The sequence below is a fragment of the Myotis davidii genome, unplaced genomic scaffold, assembly GCF_000327345.1.
Source record: "Myotis davidii unplaced genomic scaffold, ASM32734v1 scaffold993, whole genome shotgun sequence".
NCBI classification, from domain to species: Eukaryota; Metazoa; Chordata; class Mammalia; order Chiroptera; family Vespertilionidae; genus Myotis; species Myotis davidii.
The window spans coordinates 1,321,701-1,329,956 of NW_006285483.1; the positions used below are offsets into that span (position 1 = coordinate 1,321,701).

The 8,256-nt window shown below is 44.5% G+C and overlaps 1 long non-coding RNA gene across 2 annotated transcripts in view; it reads right to left on the reverse strand.

Moving 5' to 3' along the window:
• The window catches only part of LOC107181905, a 16,965-nt gene extending 8,805 nt beyond the window's left edge, over positions 1-8,160 (reverse strand). The window contains exons 1-2 of one of the 2 annotated variants that reach the window (XR_001512612.1): positions 7,626-8,160; positions 5,092-5,180 (exon numbers count right to left, since the gene is read on the reverse strand). This is a non-coding gene — a long non-coding RNA (uncharacterized LOC107181905). Of the gene's footprint in view, positions 1-4,874; positions 5,181-7,625 lie in introns of those variants that run through there. The other variant, XR_001512613.1, reaches the window with a different exon arrangement.
• Between the last annotated feature and the right edge of the window lie 96 nt (positions 8,161-8,256).

Below are 8,256 nucleotides of genomic sequence, written 5' to 3' on the forward strand. Positions count from 1 at the left end.
AAAATGGGAGTAACAATATTTTCCTTAAAAGGTTTTTAAGGTCTAAAATAAGAAAATATATTTTGTGTGCTTTGAGCAGTGAGTGGCTATTTTCAGTACCAAGTAGGGAGGAGAACCCTGCAGTGCCATTTTGAAGAGTGTGAACCCGGAGAAAGAATATCTGCCAACAAAGGCTCATTGTGATTAATTGGGCCCAAATTCATAACCAGAATTTAATAGCCACTGATTACAGAGGGCTCTGACACATACTACATGTCAGGGGAAAGCCATAGACTGAGCTGCCAAGCTTCCTGCATGGAGCTCCTGCCCTCACTTAGAGAAACTCCTGGTATTGTATTTGGACCAATGGGATTAAGATCTTCCCGTCCAATTGGAGCTGTGCAGCCATATCCTCATTTGCATAAGTTACTAACCAAGCAGAGCCGCTCCACAACCAAGCAGACTGTGTGAGCCGGCCAAACAGAACAGTACAATTTGAAACAAAACTGTGTGACTTTGGAGTCCTCATTTACATAGAAATGGACCAATCAGGGACACAGACAAGAACTTCTTTCTGTATAAGCCAGCGTCCCCTGTTAGGATGGAGTGCATTTTCCACTGCATTTCCGCAGCTTGCACACTGTAAAGCTTGAACAGCAACATTAGAGCTATAACAGTTGGCAACACTAGACCTGTAATATAGGCTACTTTACTACTTCATTTGAGCAGCTTAGCTTGAGCTGCTTCACTTGAGCTGATTTAACCTTGTTAGTTTCGATTACAATAGTAAAGAACTTGCTCTGTACTGTGAGGAATAGTCTTATAGTTAATTGATCATAATATATGTCTGTTTACTATTTACATTAATTAAATGGGATGGAGCTCCTGAGTTTGTTCTGCATTCAAGGTAAGTCAGGATTAATTGTCCTTGATTACAACTATGCATAGGCCCTATTACCTGTGAGATAATGTACAGTCTCATTACTTTTTTGTTTTGTTTTATTGATTTTTATTGATTTAAAAGAAGTCTGATGCACAAAATTCATGCAAGGGGCTCAGCCCAAGCCCCACCGCGGTGGCTGCCTTAGCCCCCACTGCCGCAGCTTCGCCCAGAAGGTTGTCTGGAAGGACATCTGGAAGGACGTCGGGAGGGACATCCAGTATAATTAGCATATTACCCTTTTATTATTATAGACAGACAGGAAGGGAGAGGGGACAAGAGAAACATCAATGTGAGAGTGTAACATCAACCGGCTGCCTCTGACAAGACCCCAGCCCACAACCTGGGAATATACCCCAACCAGGAATTGAACCAGCAACCCTTCAGTGCACAGGAAGGTGCCCAACCAAGGGAGCCATACTGGTCAGGGCTCACTCTAATAGTTTTGTAGTGAAAAAGGTACTAAAGAGACAGGGAGCAAAAGAAATTCTGTTTAATTGCTTGGTGCTCTGTTCTGGATATGTTTACTGATTTGACAGAGGGAAAGGGAGAGAGAGAGAAAAAAATTGATGTGAGAGAGAAACATTTATGATGCCTCCTGTACATGCCCCAACTGGTGAACAAAGCCACAACCCCCAATCTAGAACAACTCCTAAACAAGCCCCAGGGTTATTTCATGGAGCATTTATAGAATTAAAATTACCATTATAATTTATTTGTCTACCACCATGAATTAGGTACTATATATACATCATCATAAAACTCTTATTAAGTATCCTATTTTTCATTTTACATATGAGAAAAGAGGCACAGATAATAACTTGCCTAAATTCTTAAAGGTAGTAAAAGCTGGTGACAGGCGTGAACTGTTTATTTCTAGAATTCTCCATTTGATACGTTCAGACCATGATTTATCACTGGTAACGGAAAGCAAGACCACAGATAAGGAGGCACTAATGTAATATTCTGTGATTCAAATTAAGGAAAGTCCATGCTTTTTAAATTATATTAAACTGTGTCAGGTTCCTTACAAATCATAATTCAAACATTAGGTACTTGCTGGTTGCAAAGAATATAAACTGTCTGTCATCGAATGATGCAAAATATTTTTGGAGCCTGTTTGGCAGTCAAAAGGTGGAGGCCCTGTATGGTAGGCTGAAAAGTATGTAGCTAGGCTGCCGAGTAGGCATTTTAAAGTTTTCTGATAAACAGAAGTCACGCAGCAACAATACATTCCTAGTTTTCCTAACTTTTTGGATTCTACCCAAAGCCTGATGAATCATGACACTGACATCCTGCACTTTCTGTAGATCAAAAGCAGTCAGTGAGATAGGAAGAGGCAGAAGAAATGGGGAAGCAAAGGTTTAGATTCATGAAAACTCTGTGTAATGGCCATAGCATTATGTAAATCTTGATTTCTAACTTCCATTTTAACTAGTCAGAGGGAGTTTATTAGTTACACTTGGACCGATCTGCTTTTTCTCTTCTAGCCCCAAAGAGCCCAACCCAATCCCAAAGGGCTAAGGCTAGCCCCTAAGCAGTACCTATTCTTCCAGCAGGCCCAAGGAACCCAGCCTCAGTGTGTCAGAGCGATTCCCACAGGCACCTCTGGACAGCTATGATTTCAATTCTAGTTGTGCTACCTGGTAACATTGCTTGGTGTTCTGTTCTGGAAACCTACCTATTTCTAGCTGACAATTGCTGATTTAAATAATGACAAAATTCTAATGCTGAGCACTGGCCAATCTAACCCAGAACAACTTTTTTTTTTAAAAAATCTTCATTGGAGGATATGTTTATTGTGTAAGTGATTTTACCTCTTTGAGACTCATTTTTCCTTATTTGTAAAGTAGGTTGCAGCAGGGCTCTCATGCAGAAAAAATTTTCTCCCTCTTGTTTACCTTTGAGATCTCTAGGACCGTCCTACTTATGCAGAAGCATCCCCAGACAGGTCTCACTGTGTGGAGAAATGGCTATAGGCAAACCTTACATTTCTTCTTTTAAAAAAAAAAATTATTGATTTTTTACAGAGAGGAAGGAAGAGGGATAGAGAGTTAGAAACATCGATGAGAGAGAAACATCGATCAGCTGCCTCCTGCATGCCCCCTAGTAGGGATGTGCCCGCAACCAAGGTACATGCCCTTGACTGGAATCGAACCTGGGACCCTTCAGTCTGCTGGCCGATGCTCTATCCACTGAACCAAACCGGTTACGGCAAACCTTACATTTCTTTAGGTATATTAGCAGAGGTGCCTCAACCCTTCCTCTGCAGACTGGTCATAGTTTGGGTGGATCAAATTAAATAAGCACTCTAGGAGCTTCCTGGAAGGAAAAGGATGCTCTAATTCCTTTGACTAGGGTGGCCACGAAGAGACAAAGAGAGAGAGGCACAGAGTGATGGGGGAGGCGAGCAGGAGGGAGGATGGCAATGCTCCTGATGAAGAGGCAGTAGCAGAGGCTAAGGAGGAACCAATCCTGAACTAGGCCTTGAGAACTTACATCCTTGAGGCTCAGGCCTTTTGTGGGGTGAAGCCCTCTCTACTGAGTGCGTCACAGAAAGACTGCATGACTTGAAGAGCCTTTGTAATTGGCAAAGGGCTGGGCCCAGGACTGGAATCTCTGGTTAATTTACATTGACTGGGTATATTTCAGAGTTTAAAGGGAAGGAAGTTGAAACCTAGAAGGCATAGCTAGACTTTTAGACTTCCTGTTTTTATTTATTTGTACACTAAACTATAAAGAGCCACCTCAGCTCTAGCAGGTGTTCTCAGTGGTTAGAGCATCAGCTCGTGCACCAAAGGGTGGAGGGGTTGATTCCTGATCAAGGGCACCCTGATCGGGATGCGTGTGGGAGACAAATGATAGATGTGTCTCTCTCTCTCTCCTCACCCCTCCTCCCTTCCACTCTCTCTAAGAGGATTAGAGAGGATTAGCAACAACAACAAATAAAACACAAAAAGCCACCTCAGTTTATAGGAAGAACATTAGATGAAATAAAGTTTACAAAGTTCTTTCAGCACTCTGGTCATAGTAAGTATTAAAAATGGTAGAGAATCATTTCCATAGGGAGGGAGGGAAGCTCAGACACTACACTTTTGGTTCCAATCACTGAAGCTTAGCAGTTGAAGAGCTGTTGGGATATTCTGGACTTAGTCAATGGCAGTCACATCACAGAGCCTGACAGTATGATACAATTTTCCTTGTTGGGTTTCAAAGTCAATTTCTTAAATTAGTTATGAATAAAAGGGCTTGGAGAATGTGCTAAGTCCTGAAGTACAGTTTTCCAAAATATTAGCCCAACATGGACTAAACTTGGATATTATTAAATTTCAACTTAAAAAGGATAAAAGGTGTTTTTTCAGGTTCCTTTATACATGTTTAGTGAGGGGAGCAAGACAGTTATCTCTGCTATGACAGGTTAAATACAAGCTGCCCTGGAAGCATGTAAAGGGTCCACTTAACTCAGACTTGGGGCCAGGAGAGGTGTTGCTGAGGAAGTGATGTTTCAGTTGAAGTGGAGGTACCTTGCTAAAGGAAGCTTGGAAGGAACAGAGTGCATAAGAAAAGCTGAGATGCTTCTGTCTGGCTGGAGAATGAAATGTGAGATGGGGCAGTGATGTCAGAAATAGGAAGACACTACGCCCTGAAGGGCCTTCTACAAATTGTGACCACATAATTTACTAGAGGCTCAGTGCACGAGATTTGTGCATGGAGGCATGGAGGGGCGGGGTAGGGGGCAGGGGGTCCCTCAGCCCGGCCTGTGCCCTCTCACAGTCTGGGAGCCCTCGGGGGATGTCCCTCCACCTCCGCTGAGCTAGCCAGTCTTGAGACAGCTCTGGCTGAGCAGTGCTCTCCTTGTGGGAGTGCACTGACCACCAGGGGACAGCTCCTGCATTGCGCGTCTGCCCCCTGGTGGTCAGTGCACGTCATAGCGATCGGTTGTTCCGCCGTTCAGTTGATTTGCATGTTACCCTTTTATTATACAGGATTGTACAGACTGAGACACTTCTGAGAGTGAAATGAGACAATATTATTAATTATATGGGTACAATAGTAGGAGTAAACCAGGACTGTCCTGAGCAAATCGGATCTTATGGTCACCCTACTCGTAAGCCACGTTCAGATGCTTGAACCTCCAGTGAAAGCAAAGATTGGATATCTTCTCTGTTTACCTTATACATTTTGCCTGAGTGACTTCATCCATACCTTTGCCTTTACTTGCTCATTTCACAAATATTCATCCAGGATGCACTTCTGGGCACTGAGGTCACAAAGAAGAAAAGACACAGTGTCTGTCCTCAAGCTCTGTCTAAAGAAGACACATATTCCAAGAAACAATTCTCATACAATTATACAATTTTAGTCCTGGCCTCTCCTCTGAGCTCTAAACTCATATATGTCATTTTCACTCTGATTATCACAAAACACAGATTTGAAAAATAACTTTTATTTTCCTCCAAATCTCTGTTCCTCATCAGTGCTAGCCTTCTCACTATGCATTTCCATTTCTCCATATCTTTCTTAAGCACAATGTCTAAACGGGGGCTTAGAATTCTGATGAGGGTCTCACGTCAATTGAAGAGGAAGGGTAATTTTCAGGTGTTGAAATGCAATGTTTTTAATGAATAGATCCCAGTATTATGTGGGACTGTTTTTCCACAACTGTACATTAATAATTCGTATTCAGATTGTTGACAACCATGACGTCCAGATCTGGACATAAGCCCTCGCCAGGCAGTTTAGGTGAAAAAGACATGAAGGTAAGTCCTAAGTGTCTGACCCTATCTCCTCTTTGTGGAGAATGTGAGAGCGGTTGCAAAGGTGTAGGTGAAACACCAATGTTAATAATAAACTATCTGTTGAACTATTGCTGTGTGAAAAAGGCAATTCATGCTTTAAAGGGCAATTTTAATGTTTCCACACAGCTTCCAGAGTAATGCTTTTAAAGCAAATCTGATTACTCCTTGGCTCTCAACCCTACCACTGTATTCTGTCATGTCCCAATAAAATCCAAGTCCAACCAAATCTAAAGTCAGATGATACATGATCAGGCTTCTGCCTGTTTCACACCTTATTTCTCTAATTTGGTGTGCTCCAGCCATATGGTCTCCTTGCTTCTTCTCCCACATGCCAACCAAGCCCCTATCATAGGACCACTGCCAATGGCCATTTCTCTTCCCCTAGAATAGATTCCCTCTAGAAATCCACATAGCTGCCTCCTTCATTTAATGATTAGATTTCTACCTATGTGCTCTTCCCTTAGGAGGTCTTCTTTGTCTATCCAGCTAAAAGAGCATTCCCCATATCCTTCCTAGCCCTTTATCCTGATTTTCCCCCCATAAAACTTGACACATCACTGGGCATTATCTTTTTTCTTTTTTAAAAAAAATATATTTTATTGATTTATCACAGAGAGGAAGGGAGAAAGATAGAGAGCCAGAAACATCGATGAGAGCGAAACATCGATCAGCTGCCTCCTGCACATCCCCCACTGGGGACGTGCCCGCAACCCAGGCACATGCCCTTGACCGGAATCGAACCCGGGACCCTTTAGTCCACAGGCCAACACTCTATCCACTGAGCCAAACCGGTTTTGGCAACTGGGCATTATCTTTATTTAGCAATATATTTTGTTACTAGAAGCCCGGTGCACAAATTCGTGCACCAGTGGGGTCCCTCAGCCTGGCCTGTGGGATTGGGCCAAAACCAGCTCTCCGACATCCCCCAAGGGGTCCTAGATTGTGAGAGGGCACAGGCCAGACTGAGGGACCCCACCAGTGCACGATCAGGCCGGGGAGGAAAGTGGGAAGTTGGCCAGCTGGAGAGGGATCGCAGGAGGGCTCCAGGGAGCGTCTGGCTCATCTCACCTCACTCAGTCCTGATCCGCCAGACCCCAGCAGCAAACTAACCTATTGGTTGGAGCATCTGACCCCTGGTGGTCAGTGTACCGTCAGAGCAAGTGGTTGAGCAGCCTTAACATATTATTAGCATATTACGCTTTGATTGGTTGAATGCCTGGCCAGACACCTAGCATATTAGGCTTTTATTATATCGGATTGCTTATTGTCATCCTCCCCCACTACTATAAGAGGCAGACTTTATTTTGTTCACTGCTGAATTCCTAGCACCCAGAACAATGTCTGCTCATTAAATATTTGTTGAGTGAATAAATAGGTTTTCAGGATACAACAAATGTAAAACGACTCTATATTTATTGATGCACAGGAAAATGTCTGCAAAGAATATAGCAAAATGTTAACTAACATTCGAGAGCTGCTTTTCACATTCTTTTTGCTCATGTGAATCTCCTGATTTTTTTTTTTTTAACAATGAACTTGTCTCTTACATACTAAAAAATGAATAAAAAAGCCTCATAGGCCGTGTAAATGAATTCTAAAAGAGGTTAGGCAAATTTACGAAAGACAAACTTCTTAACAGATGTACCAGCCTAATGGTTAAGACAGACCACAGTCTGAATCTCCTTGGCCAACACTTTGTAGCAGTGTGATCCCAAGTTATTTATAAACCAGAGTCTAAATGTCTTCACCTGGAAAATGGGAATCATAACAGAGCCTCCCTCACAACGTCGTGTTGGAAGATTAAATGAGACCATGCATGTAACCTCTGTCCAATACCTGGCATGCAATACACACTCGACACAGGGTAGCTATGATAAGAATTAGCAGTAACAAGAGTTAGGACATACCTAGCCCTCAAGATTGACATCAGAGCGGACCACCACATCCTCTCATCACTGCGCCTCAATCGGGGCCTCTGAAGCCCCAAGACGGGCTGGTTCTCTCCAGAGGAGATAACGTCGGCCGTCCAGAAGCATCGGAATAAACGTACCCCGCACACCCTTAAACCATTCAGTCTGGAAAATCCATGAGCAGCTCTCCAGCACCCGGATTCCAGAGGCGGCCACCGAGTCCCTTAGCCTCACTTTCCTTCGCTGCTGCAACAGGGTGTTAAAAAACACAAAAGCAGGGCAGGACCGGCCCGCCCCGCCGCACGGGGGGCGCTCCGGAGGGGCTCACTCGTCACTCAGCCCTGGCGAGCCTCTGCTGACCCGCAACGCACCTCCCGGGAAAAGTGACTGCCGGTCGGACTCAAGGTCAGACCAGCGGCTCCCGCGCGTTCTCCCAGGACTCGGCCAGAGAGAGGGCAGCAGCAGGTTCAAGGGGAGGCCCGGGCGCCGGCGGTGGCAAAGGCGTGCAGTAAGCTAAGGCCCCGGAGGGAAAGGGGCGGAGCCGGCGGGCGCGCGGCGGCGCGAGGGGGAGGGGCGAGCTCGCGCTTGCGCCGCTCGGGAGCGAGCGCGCAGCCCAGGGCGCGCAGGA